The sequence below is a fragment of the Notolepis coatsorum genome, assembly GCF_963971535.1.
Source record: "Notolepis coatsorum genome assembly, chromosome: 1".
NCBI lineage: Eukaryota > Metazoa > Chordata > Actinopteri > Aulopiformes > Paralepididae > Notolepis > Notolepis coatsorum.
Window position 1 is genome coordinate 220,745,563 of NC_140165.1, and position 14,729 is coordinate 220,760,291.

Here is a 14,729-nt window from a genome sequence, read left to right on the forward strand (position 1 = left end):
TTGGTGGCAGTAGCCGGGAGGCCAGCGAGCAGTGCGTTGCAGTAGTCGAGGCGGGAGATTACTTGATTGGACGAGGAGTTGGGTGGCTTCTTTTGTCAGGAAGGGGCGGATCCTTCTGACGTTGCTCAGGAGGAATCTGCAGGTTCTGGTTGTCGCTGCGATGTGAGCGGAGAAGTTCAACTGGTCGTCGAGGACAACACCAAGGTTCTTAGCGGTCGGGGACGCGGTCACAGCTGCATTCTCGACTGTGATGAAAAGGTCGGTTGGGGAAGGATTTGGCCGGCAGGTGGAGCAATTCTGTTTTGCTTAGGTTCAGTTTGAGGTGGTTGGTTGTCATCCAGGCCGAGATGTCGGACAGACAGGCCGAGATCCGCTCAGAGACGTGGATATCTGAGGGAGGGAAGGAGAGGAAGAGTTGAGTATCATCGGCATAACAATGATACGAGAAGGCATGAGACGTGATAATGTTACCCAGTGATTTAGTGTAGAGGGAGAAGAGAAGGGGTCATAGGACCGAGCCCTGGGGGACACCCGTCCACAGGGGGCGGGTGGCCGACAGGGTCCCTCTCCATGACACTTGGTACTTGGTAGGAGCGGTCATTGAGGTATGAAGGTTGAGGTTATCATGTAGAACTGTTGTAATTAAATTGAATTGAAAATGGGGGACCCTGATGTAAACATGACGAAAGTCTTTCTCTGGTCTGCATCCCCTTAACAATTATATGTATTGAGCTGTATACTGTACTGTACCCATTCTGCAATCTGTTAATAAACCTTTCAATCAATCAATCAATCGATCAATCAATCAATCAATCAATCAGGGTAAATAGTTATGGAATGAATGTCCCCACAAAGCACAAAAACATGCGTGTGGTGTTAATTGTGTGTGTGTGTGTGTGTGTGTGTGTGCGTGCGTGTGTGAGGGGGAGAGAGAGAGAGCATGCACGCTGTAGTGTATTGTGTGTGTGAATGGCAATACATCCCAATGACTTATTTCATCAATAGCGCTCTCTAGTGGAAGTCTTGTGTTCCACATAAAAACAAGAGAAGTGAGAGAACACTTCAGAGAATCAGAATCAGTGACAAGCCAGTTGAATAAAAACAAACACTAAATTATTCAATGAAAAGGATCAATACAAATGTATAATAATAATAACAATAATAATAATCATCATCATAATAATATAAATAATTCAAAATAATAATGTTAATTAACACTAGTGAGTAACCAGAGACTGATGGTTTCACATGGCTCTATTCCCAATCCCTCCAGGCTCCAAACTGAGAACATGACTTTCAGTTCAGATGGAAACATAGGTCCACACGCATAGGGTGGATTTATTTTTCACCATCAGTTTTTTCTTAATCCTTGAAGTGTCTATTTTAAGATTCTGCCAGGTAACAGGTTGAAATAATGGCCCATGGGGTTTATTTGTAACCCTTTATTACACCTATCCTGAACCAGAACCTTAAAAAGAAGAAAAAGAAAACAGCATAACTTTTGAAGTTAACAACATATAGAGACAAATAAAAAAAAAATCCACAACCATTTTGACCCAAGGAATTCAGTATAATTGTTATTTTTAAGATTCAAACACATCTTGATTATATTTCAGGACAGAAAAAGCAAAGAACGCTCTATTTTCCCTTTTTACTAAAATGTAGTACATTGGACTGGAGATGGATTTTAGGTTCATATTGGAAATAATGCAATAAAGATTGTCTCCATGCTGTTATGCCCTAAATATTATAGTTTTGCATGAACAAGCCAAATGTGGAATTCTACAGAAACAAATTAACACATTTTCCCATACATTTTGACAATGCAACAAGCTGACTAAAAGCCTTCTGGAACCTATGGTTGTTCTGCAGCTTCTTCAAGGGATTCTGTTGAAGACAGAGGTTCTATGTAGGATTGGTAGTAACTGTATAACTGCATATATAACTGTTTCCACTAGAGGGATTCAAAGAGCAACATGGAATCCAACACGATGATCCTGCGCGTCAAGAGGAAGCGGGGCACCGACCCCACCGACGGGCTGCTGGAGCACAAGCGGACCCGCCCGGAGAGCAGCGCGCAGAGCCCCGAGGAGGCGGCACCGGGGGAGACGGAGCCTGCTGAGCACAACGGAGGCGAGGGGGAGAACCCTGTCAGCGTGCAGAGCCCCAAGGAGGCGGCACCAGGGTAGACGGAGCCTGCTGAGCACAACGGTGGCGAGGGGGAGAACCCTGTCTTAGAACTCGTGGCGACCAAAGGAAGGAGCAAATGGCCCTCGTTTAATGGCCAAGGCAGAGGACTACGAGCTCTGGGAAGAGCGCATGCTATGCTGCATGCACAGTGCAGGACTGAAGGAGACGATCCTGGCAGCCCCCACGGGAGACCTGACGGCGGAAGAGCAAGCCCTGGACGACCAGCGTAACGCAGACGCGTACTGTGAATTAGCGCCACTGCTCGACGACACCAGCTTGGGGCTGATATTCCGCGACACTAAAGACAAAGGCAGAGAAAGCCTGGAGGTGTTGAGAGAGCATTACATCGGGCGAGGAAGACCCCGAGTCGTGGCCCTCCACATAGCACTGGCGGCCCTGAAGAAGGGGCACACCGAGACTGTGACCGAGTACGTCAACAGAGCGGAGCAGATCACGACGCCATTGAGGAGTGCCGGAGAAGCACCAAGCAATGGGCTGATGGCAATGATGATGAGAGGACTACCGGAGCTGTACAAACCGTTCACACTCCTGGTAACACACGGTTCAGCGGACATGACGCTGAGACAGTTCAAGGCCAAGTTAAGAAACTTCGAGGCCTCAGAAGATACCCACCCAGCCACCACGGAGGCGGGAGAGAGGGTGTTGAAGGCCCGAACGACGCCAACGGAAAGGACCAGGCCCACGACGGAGCTGGCGTGTTGGCGATGCGGAGAGAAAGGCCATCGGAGAGGTAACTGCACGAGGACTGTCTGGTGTGGCTTCTGCAGATCCACGCGGCACGCAGACAGAGCGTGCATGAAGAAACGCAACCAGGGCGCGCGACACGCGCATGGACAAGATGGCGGCAATGGTCGGCGTGAGACGAATCGAGGCGACGCCTGGAGAGTAGCGGGACGAGAGGGCTTCATCCCCAGGGCACAGACAGCGTACGTCACCAGGCCAACGCAGCTGCAACAGGCCCAGAGGAAGGGACTGATCGTGGACACAGGTACGTCGTCCCACGTCATCAACGACAGGAGTCGGTTCAAGAACTTTGACAAAACTTTCCGCCCGGAGAGATACAGCATGGAGCTGGCAGACGGAAAGCGCACCTACGGGTTGGCGAAAGAGAGAGGAGACGCACAGGTATGCCTCACGGACAGCGGGGGGCGCCGGCATACAGTGACGTTAAAGAACGCTCTCTATGTACCGTCATTCCCACAAGGACTATTCTCTGTAATAGCTGCTACTGCGAACGGTGCCAGAGTGTTCTTCATTGAAGGTAAAAATGTCCTTGTAGAGCCCAACGGTACGCGATTTAACATAGAGGTGTATCAGAGAATGTATTATCTGAAAACAGAGTGTAATGACAACGACAAGTGTAATGGTGACAATGAGATGTGTAAAGTAACTGTCAGCCACGATATTCAGACATGGCATGAGATTATGGGTCATTGTAATTACGAGGATTTACTGAAACTGCAAGCAGTGACAGAGGGCATGCACATTGAAGGTGAAAAGCGTAGACCTCATAAAAAATGTGTAGTGTGCATAAAGGGGAAGTTTGCTCAATCGAGAAACAGAAATCCCACAGAAAAAGTAAAGGTACCACTTGCGTTGGTTAACACAGATCTTGCCGGTCCAGTAAGAAACGAGTCCATAGGAGGCTTTAGATATGTACAGTCTTTTACAGACGTGTGCACAGGGGCAGTGTTTGTTTACTTTCTTAAAGCAAAGAGTGACACACTCCAGGCCACGGAAAAATTCCTGGCAGACATAGCCCCTTATGGTAACGTAAGATGTTTGAGGTCCTGACCGCCAAGAACCTTGGTGTTGTCCTCGACAACCAGTTGAACTTCTCCGCTCACATCGCAGCGACAACCAGAACCTGCTGATTCCTCCTGAGCAACGTCAGAAGGATCCGCCCCTTCCTGACAAAAGAAGCCACCCAACTCCTCGTCCAATCAACAGTCATCTCCCGCCTCGACTACTGCTGCTTGCTGGCCTCCCGGCCACTGCCACCAAGCCTCTTCAACTCATTCAGAACGCAGCGGCCCGCCTGATCTCAAACCTACCGAAGTCGGCCCATGTCACCCCACTTCTTAGGGACCTGCACTGGCTCCCCATTGCTCCATGAATCCGCTTCAAGGCCCTCGACCTGGCATACCGTGCGGCAAAGGGAATCGCTCCCACCTACTTCCGGTCAATGGTCTCTAACTACACACCCTCAAGACCCCTATGCTCTGCATCTTCTGGCCGTCTCAGACCCACTCTTATCCGAGCTCCGGGAGGGTCATCAAGGAGAACCTGCCTTTTCTCAGTCCTTACCCCACAATGGTGGAATGAACTACCCACCCCAGTTAGGACAGCCGAAACCCGTCCAATCTTTCGCCGTCGACTAAAGACGCACTTCTTCAATCATGTAAATGTAAATATTTCGACATGTACATGGGTATCTTAGTGGTGTAGTGTATCTTGTAGACCAGGCCCATTGCAAGCTGCTGTACTCTGTCGTCTAATCTAAGCCATCCTAGGATGTCAAAATGGGCAGGGGTGAGGTTGTGAGGTTTGGTTCTTTCCCCACCACGGGCTTCTTAAAGTACTGTGATGATTGGTCCGCTGCTCACCCACTCGCTCTGTTCCTTTAAGGGATTTCGGTTAATTAATTGCATTCTCCTCTCCACACGCTTCTTCCTGTAGATGCCGTTTGATTGGTGCTCCCCCAACCACACGCTTGTCAATCTCATCCCGCAGCTGTCACTGCTTGTCATTAAGCATCCCTTTTGCTTTATATACGCTGATTCCCCATTTAGTGTTGTTGGATCGTTCTGATATATTCTCTGCATTTGCTGTTCCTTCCGTCGCCTGCTTTTTCCTGTGCTTTGCCTCCCAGGACTCTCGAGGAGTATTCCGTTTGGACAACCCGTTCCCCGTTACGAAGCGCTCGCCCTGTTTGATCTGCTCGCTTCACGCACAGCGCTCTGGTGAGTTTTTGCAAGACAGTCTTTGGACTCAATCATTTTTCGTGTGTGTAAACACTGAAGAGATCCTGTTTTTCGTTCAGACTGTCTCTCACCCTTTTTGCCTGTTTTGGATATTCATTGGGATTCATTATTGTTTGGACATTGCTCACTGTGTGTCTCACACCGAAGATTCTGTCACTGGATTTATTGTTTGGACATCGCTCACTGTGTGTTTCACACCGAAGATTCTGTCACTTGGATTATCTGCTTGGAGAAGTCACTTCACCTGTCACCTGTCAGTTTCTAACGGTTCACTGAGCTAACCCGCTCTCTCTCTCTCTCTCTGTTCCGCTACCACCCCGGAGTTCATGCTGAGAGGATTCTGCAGAGCGGCTCTGACGTCACGGACAGATTCCTCAAACGTAACCCCCCCGGGAGAAGCTGCAGAGCAGCAAACATTCCTCAAATGCTTGTTTCCCAGTTTGTTTCTGTTCTCCACCAAGTTCTTTCTGTTACTCTGTAAAATAAACAAGCCCTAGATTTTGGCTAACTCTGAACTACTCTCTCTGTGCCGTTTGCGTTTGGGGTCGGTGTCAAACCATAACATTACGATCCAACCAATATGACGACCCCAGCCGACACAGAGAGAGTCAGCACAGCATTGGCAGTCCAGCTAGAGACAACCAAGGAACACAGCCTACAGCTAGATGCGGCTGCGGCTGCTGTACAGGAACTCCGAGAGCAGGTCCTGCTTATTCAGGGGTCCCTGGGGGCTCTGGCTAGCCAGCAGTCTAGTCTTCTCCTCCACTTACAAGCACTGAGTGAAACCATTAACACCTTGCTTGCAACCCCACTTCCTTCAGGAGCCTCGGCCGGAGCATCACCCGCAGCCCTGGCAGGCCCCGCGCTTCCCGATCCCGCACCTCGGGAACCCCGTCTCTCCGAACCACGGCTGTTCGACGGCAACCCCGAGGATTGTGCCACATTCATCATGCAATGTGAGTTGGTTTTTCGTCATCAACCCAGTCGTTTCACTTCAAGAGGAGCCCAAGTGGCCTATATGACTAACTTGCTCTCAGGCCGGGCAGCCCAGTGGGCCACTTCCTCCTGGGCAATGGAGGCAGACTTCTGTTTCTCCTACCCAGACTTCGTGGCTGAGCTCCGCAGGGTGTTCCACCATCCAGCCCGTGGTCTGGACCCTGGAGCCCGGTTGGGTACCTTCCGGCAGGGCAGCGGCGGGGTTACCGACTACGTGCTGGAGTTCAGACTGGCGGCTACGGAGAGCGGTTGGAACGACCAAGCACTTCGTCTCACCTTCAGTAGGGGGCTCAGCGACGCAGTCAGGGACCAGCTCGCGACCCGGGAGGAACCTGAGTCCCTCGAGGACCTGTTCAGCCTCGCCATTCGCATCGGCGGACGCCTCCAGGAGAGAAGACGTGAGAGAACCCGACGGGGACCCCCAGACGTACCCCCCGAGGACCACGACCTCGAGGAGGTTTTCAGTACCCCAGACGTACCCCCCGAGTACCACGACCTCGAGGAGGTTTTCAGTGAGTCCAGGGCTCAGGTCTTTCGGCCTCGCCGGCCTTACGACTGTGCCATCGACCTCCGCTCAGGGGCTCCCTTTCCCGGCGGCCGCCTCTACAGTGCTGACCGCCCTGCCCCCTCCGTGACTGGTGGGTTTGTTCCCTCCCGAGCCGTGACCGAGGAGGAACCCATGCAGCTGGGACGCAACCGCCTTAGCCCGGCCGAACGGGAGTCCAGGCTCTTCTCCGGCCGTTGCCTCTACTGTGGCCGGGATGGACACCGTGTCTCCAATTGCCGTGCCCGGCCAAGAGGACCAGGCTCGCCGGGACCCCGGGAGATCCTGGTGAGCCGTCTTTCCTGTTCCCCCACCCGTGCACCACCCAACCGTCTGGCGGACGTCACCCTAGCCTGGGCGGACCAGCGGGCGACGGTGGGTGCACTCATGGACTCTGGTGCTGATGGGAGTTTCATGGACGTTGGGTTTGCCACCCGGGCCAACATTCCACTTGAGGACCTCGAGAGGCCCTTGGAGGTCTTCGCAATGGATCATCGCCGCCTGGCTGACGTCACTCAACGCACCTGTCCAGTCCTTCTCACCGTTGCTGGTAACCACGTTGAGAGGCTCCAGTTTTTCGTCACCAGCTCTCCTCTTGTCCCTGTGGTCCTGGGCAGGCCCTGGCTCGCGCTGCACGAGCCCCACATCGCCTGGTCCTCCGGTACCATCAAGGGGTGGAGCTCCTCCTGTCGTGCCCGGTGTCTTCAGGTGCCGTCCAGCCCCCTCACCGGGTCCCAGTCCCCGTCTCCGGCCTCCCTCGCCGGTCCTCTGTCCCCGTGCCCGGCCTCCGCTGTCGGGCCCCAGTCCCCGTCTCCGGCCTCCCTCGCCGGTTCTCTGTCCCTGTGCCCAGCCTCCGCTGTCGGGCCCCAGTCCCCGTGCCCGGCCTCCGCTGTCGGGCCCCAGTCCCCGTGCCCGGCCTCCGCTGTCGGGTCCCAGTCCCCGTCTCCGGCCTCCCTCGCCGGTCCTCTGTCCACGTCTCCGGTCCCCCTCTCCAGGCCTCTGTCTTTGTCCCCCTCTCCAGTGCCCCTGATCGCCGGCTTCCTTCGGTCCCGTCCGGGCAGGCCGGGGCCGAGTGGGTCGCCGGGTGGCTCCCGTGGAGGGGGGAGTACTGTGAGGTTTGGTTCTTTCCCCACCACGGGCTTCTTAAAGTACTGTGATGATTGGTCCGCTGCTCACCCACTCGCTCTGTTCCTTTAAGGGATTTCGGTTAATTAATTGCATTCTCCTCTCCACACGCTTCTTCCTGTAGATGCCGTTTGATTGGTGCTCCCCCAACCACACGCAAACCATAACAGAGGTGGGTTTTAGGAGTAAGGTCAAGCAGTAGTCTGACCAGTTTGTTTTGTGATGTTTGTAGCCTTGTTTTTAGTGCCTTTGAGGTGCTTTGGTACCATGAGCTGCAAGCATAGTCGTAGTACCCTTGAATGAGTGCTCCTGTTAGAGTCTTCAGGGTATTCTTGCTTACCAGAGAGGAGATCCGGTACAAGAATCTTGTTTGTTGGTTGACCTTTTTTTATTACATTGGTTGCCATTTTGTCACAGGAAATATTTGCCTCTAGGATGGAGCCCAGGTATGTAATTTCATCTTTCCTTGTGACAATATTGTCACCCACTGTAACAGAGAAGCCGTTGGCGTTGCTGAGTTTGTTATTTGATCCAAAGAGAATGGACTCTGTTTTACCCAGGTGTAATGATAGTTTGTTATCAGCGAGCCAGGTGCAGATTCTGCCGAGTTTAGAGCTGAGGGCTTTTTCAACCTGCAACTTGTCCCTGTCAGAGACCAGCAGGGCTGAGTCGTCCGCGAACAGGAACAAGTTGCAGTCACAAGCTGATGACATGTAATTTGCATAAATTAGGAACAGTAACGGTCCTAGTGTAGCAGGGTGGATTATCCCTGCTTTATGGGAGTGGATGTACACGGCCACCTGGTAGTGGGAACGTAGCAGAGCTGGGTCCGGCTGAGTCCCCGACTGTAGGCCAGGAGTATTGAAGTGGAGGTCGAGCAGCGAGAGTGGATGGGTCCTTCTTGCCCTCCAGGGCGATCAGCAGTAGCTCCCCACACACCCACACTTCCCCCAATACTTCCTGGGCCCTCCCACACTCGATGGCAGTAACAATGGATGATATATTCGCTCCCCAAAGCAGTACCCTTCCTGATTGACGAGTAGAGACCTTTCCCAATGAACTATAGGCAGGGGGTGGGGAAAGGGTTAAATTGTAATGAGCATTACCCGGAAAGGAAAGGGTTAGATAGAATGCACATTAACAGACACGCACACAGTGGTCCCATTGAGCTCTTTTACTGAAAGTCTGATTCACGTTACAAAAATTTACACAGGAATGAAAGTTATTTCCGCACTGGGCACCTAGTGCTCTCGCTCTACAGTACGGACTAAAGTTCTTCCCACACTGGGCTAGACACAGTAATAACCCCTTCCCTTTAAGGGTTTATAATTTATATACTGATTCGCTTCTCCGTAGGTGGGGAGAGAGGGGAGGAAGAGGGAGAGGGTTAAAGGAGCTGTTCAATGGGATTTTTATAAAAGAACTGGGCTGAAGGGGTGGGGCGACACGCGGGCTAAACTGTGGTGCTAAACTGTGGACGACCCCCTGTCATGACGCATATACTTCAGCTAAAACGCAATGTGGGCAATATCTACCACACTCTTCGGCAGTAGCTCGTCTGCTTCTTCGTTCACAATGTCTCTTCCGCATTAACTAAAAGCTAAGCTATCGCATACTCATTACTAACCCGCTTCGTAACTGGGTTTATATCTCGCGTGCTTGAGGTCCGGAGCTCCAGCTCCGTGCGACCTGTTCCTTCTCTGGAAAACGATGAAGAGGAAGTTCCTCCGTCGGCGCCATGCCCTGAGCCCATCCTTCTTCACCTGTGTCTCCCTGCCCACCGTCGCCACCAGCTCCCCCTGGCGGTACCTGTATCATGTCCCACTATTAAGTGTCAATGTTAGGATAGGGAGGATCAAGAGAGGTCAGCAAGTTAAAGTGGAAATGAAGCAGTGAGCAATGTGATCCTAGTTTGTTTGTTGTGTACCTTGTGTAAGACAGGGTTCTATAATCAAATGTGAAATCTATCTTATTTGTCTGAAAAATCAAATATAATATCCCTGTTTTCAACATGGGTGCCGCCATTTTGTTGCTGACGTCATGGCTGACGTCATGCCACTGGTTGGGTGTATACACGGCTGGTTAGCTGCCTATAGTGAATGGGTCAGTCAGTAAATAAAATGTTGCCTACAAAACAACGGGACCGCGGTGGTTCTGTTTGTATTGCTCCTGGCTGTTCAAACAAATTTTACCATGTGAGAGAGAGGAAAGTTGGTTAATTTCCACAAACTACCAGTGAAAAAAACAGTGTTGTTGGCACGTTGGCTCAGGCTGGCTGCACTCAGGCGGCGCGACCAGCCTGTTGGACAGGGAAGGAGGATCTGCAGCGAACACTTCATTGCCTCGGATTATGTTGTTGGGGGTGGAAGGTTTGTCCAGAAGACCACTAATCAGCTGAAGCGGTTCCCTCGGTCTTCGACAGACAGACCGGCGTTAGCTCTCGGGAGCGATCGCTAGCTAGTTGGCACCAGCCGGGGACCGGAGTTAGCTCTCGGGAGCGATCGCTAGCTAGTTGGCACCAGCCGGGGACCGGAGTTAGCTCTCGGGAGCGATCGCTAGCTAGTTGGCACCAGCCGGGGACCGGAGTTAGCTCTCGGGAGCGTCGCGGAGCATTCAGCCTGCTGGCTACCTAGATCCACTTCAACCAGCCGAGCGTCGGGAGCTCCAGCAGCTTGTTGATGTGCTAATAGCCTGGAGCCAGCTACCGTTAGCTTGCCGAGGCTATTAGCACACCGACAAGCTGTGTAGCCAGCTACCGTTAGCTTGCAGAGGCTCCAGCACACCGACAAGCTGTGTAGCCAGCTACCGTTAGCTTGCCGAGGTTCCAGCACACCGACAAGCTATGTAGCCAGCTACCGTTAGCTTGCCGAGGTTCCAGCACACCGACAAGCTGTGTAGCCAGCAGGCTGAATGCTCCGCGACGCTGGTTGAAGTGGATCTAGGTAGCCAGCAGGCTGAATGCTCCGCGACGCTCCCGAGAGCTAACTCCGGTCCCCGGCTGGTGCCAACTAGCTAGCGATCGCTCCCGAGAGCTAACTCCGGTCCCCGGCTGGTGCCAACTAGCTAGCGATCGCTCCCGAGAGCTAACGCCGGTCTGTCTGTCGAAGACCGAGGGAACCGCTTCAGCTGATTAGTGGTCTTCTGGACAAAACTTCCACCCCCAACAACATAATCCGAGGCAATGAAGTGTTCGCTGCAGATCCTCCTTCCCTGTCCAACAGGCTGGTCGCGCCGCCTGAGTGCAGCCAGCCTGAGCCAACGTGCCAACAACACTGTTTTTTTCACTGGTAGTTTGTGGAAATTAACCAACTTTCCTCTCTCTCACATGGTAAAATTAGTTTGAACAGCCAGGAGCAATACAAACAGAACCACCGCGGTCCCGTTGTTTTGTAGGCAACATTTTATTTACTGACTGACCCATTCACTATAGGCAGCTAACCAGCCGTGTATACACCCAACCAGTGGCATGACGTCAGCAACAAAATGGCCGCGCCCATAATGCTAAATGCTTCAGAAATGCACACAACAAATCGTTTTTTCTTAGAAACTGCTTATTTTTATAACGTGATTTCTTCTGTGGCTTATCTAAATACTAATGTGATGCTATGAATATGTATTTATCGCACTGCTTCATTTCCACTTTAAGTGTCAATGTTAGGATAGGGAGGATCAAGAGCAGTCAGCCAGTTACACAATGTCATCGCGAACACAGAGAATGCAAGGAATTAGCGTTAGACACATTGAATTATTGTTAGACATATTCAGGTGTCTACACTAGTATGCTTCCTTGTGGAACACAGCTCACTGGAAGGGGGGGGGGGGGATAGTGTACCGTTTACCTCCACCATCTGTTCTCTCCCCTCCAGGTAGGATTGCATCCAGCTCACTGATGAACTATCAAAACCAATTGCTTTTAGCTTGTCAATCAGAATGGAGTGATTGACAGTGTCGAAAGCCTTTTGGAGGTCCAGCATGACCTCTTGTCCACCTCCGTAACCACCTTCAGATTGAAGAGAGCCTTGACATAAGGATTTCACACTCAGAATACTTTTGAGGTAACCACTGGTTGCAAGGCCAGCTTCAACAAGGATGTCTGAGTAGCCAGCACCTCAACACTTATGCAATTCATGGCCGTGTGTAACTTGCCAGGGATGATGATGACGTGCTTCTTGAATTCCTCTACATACTTCCATACTATAGGACAGGCCTTCATGACCACCCCATTGCGCCGCCCCTGTGCCTCAAATAGATCCGCTATCAGCTCTATCTTTAATCTTTCAAAATGTTCAGTTGCTATCGCTATTAGCTTTATCTTTAATCTTTCAAAATGTTCAGTTGCTATTGCATGCACTCATCTGTGTTTCACTACACACATGAGTGCATGCTTACCAACTGTCCGTCTGCAACACTACTATCACCAACATCTAAGAAGGGAGATCCCCCATTGAATGGCCCTTCTAAGGTTTCTCTCCTCCACACTGCCTGTGGAGCTTTTTTCCCTATTGTTAGGTTTTAGTGAGTTTTTCCTTACCTTCGTGTGGGGTATGTCTGGGAGTGCTTGCATTCTTTAATTTTTTTTTTTTTTGCATTCATCTAAAAATGTTTGGACCTTATGGTGTTCTTGTTCTGTTCTTGACTTATTGTTATGTTTTCTTCTTGACTTGTTTAAAGAAGACCTGTACGGCCCATGGGGACATTAACGTGTGTTGTCGGGCCTTATAAATAAATTTGATTTGATTTGATTTGACATAAGGATTTCACACTCAGAATACTTTTGAGGTAACCACTGGTTGCAAGGCCAGCTTCAACAAGGATGTCTGAGTAGCCAGCACCTCAACACTTATGCAATTCATGGCCGTGTGTAACTTGCCAGGGATGATGACGTGCTTCTTGAATTCCTCTACATACTTCCATACTATAGGACAGGCCTTCATGACCACCCCCAGGTCAAATGTGTTGATAGTGTGTGGCTGCGCAACACCACTGCATTGTCTTCAATGGGCTGGTTAATGGTGGTGTAGAAGTCAACTGTAGATTTTCTAGGAGGCACTTTTCTGTGCTTGAAATAAAACCATTGAATCCAGGCACCGGCTGCTTCAACGTCTGCAGAGGAGATAGATGTAGTGCTCCAACACTGAGGCATCATATGACCTTTGGTTTTCAGCTGGAGGGGTGAAGCATGGTTGGTATAGTATGGAAGTATGGTGAAGTATAGTTGGTATCTGAAACTAATAAACTACAGAGTACTACAGGTCAAATACTTACTTGGAGAATTGTTGAAATTGCTCCAAAAGAGAGAGCTGGGGGCTCAGTGGGAAACGTGGCATGTGGTATGTATTTCCTTCTTACTATTTTCCCCATGTTGGAAGGTTACAGTTTAGAGTCTGAGCTGTGTACTTTTTGTCTAAATCCAGTCAGGAATACATACTACTACAGTTTCAAATAGATGTTGCAATTTTGCAACAGTGAACCTTCATTTGAAAGGTTATCAATACATGGAAAAATATAGATGTGATCTAAACCATTTCTGCTTATTTCTTTTTGCTGTTTTCTTGTGCTGAAATAGAGTCAGGATGTTTGAATCTTACAAATACCGATTTTAATGAGTTGTTTGGGTCAGAATTGTATGGGGGTATCATTTGTCCCTGAATGTTGTTTACTTAAAGATTTATGCTATTTTCTTTTTTTCCTTCAGTTTCGGTATTATGTAATAAAGGGTTAATTCGTATTGGATAACAGCATGGAGACAATCTTTATTACAATATTATTTCCAATATTAACCTCAAATGTATCTTTTCCAATGCACTGCATTTTTAGTAAAAAGGGATAATAGAGATTCTAAATTCTTTCAGCTTTTTTTGGTCCTGAAATAGAACCAAGATGTGTTTGAATCTTAAAAATAACAATTGTACTGAATTCCTTGGGTCAAATTCTTTGTTAACTTCAAAAGTTATTGTTCTGAAGGTCCAGATTAACACATAGAGTCTGCGTTTATTATTTTGTATAACTTATATATTGTTTATATATATATAAGATATATATTTTCACGTCATCTGTTTACCTACCAGTATTCATCATTCGCTTATTTGTATATGTTCCACTCTTAACGCCGTAGACAGCGTGAGCGCATGCGCAAGGTTTCTCGGGACATGCCCAGGCAGCGTGTACCACTTCCGCAATGCATTTGATTTCCGGGGTTGGCCTGATTGGCCGAGACGGCCACGTGACGCGCGTGGCACGCCCCCCGCGGCAGCCGCAGCGGCAAGCGCGCTACTGCTGGAATTCACTTCGCCTTTCACATCGCTGCCGTTGGCGAAAGCAGGATGAGAGAGCGTAGATTTCGCTGTGTATCATTTAATCATTTATCATTTAACATTTGAAAGGCATACATTGTTGTCATACAGAAGTACAGAATACTTTTATCCAAAATGCTTCTTACTGTTTTTTTTCTTTTTTTTTTTACAAATGAATGACTAATTCGGTCAGAAAGCAGTAACACAACAGTTGCAATGTTGTGTTACTGCTTCTCGGCATAAGCCCCAATAAGACCGTCACCAGAGCTCAGCGATGCTGCTCGCGTGAGCATATTCTCCCCGCTGGTGATCGCAGCACGGAGGGTCGCGGACCAGCCTGGCAGCATAGCTATAAAGACATATTCATAATCCAACATATGGGTAAAGAAACAACATATTCCGATTGGAAGGACTCCCATCTCCTCCTTCCTGCTCGCGTCTCACACAGGGCTGAGCTGTGCGCGGCTTTGCTCTCACTCGAGTGAGGAGGAGCGGAAGACCGCTGGTTCTCCAACATACAGCGGTGTGCTCTTCAGAATGTACCGGGAGAAACGTTTACTGTACCCCGTAGACATA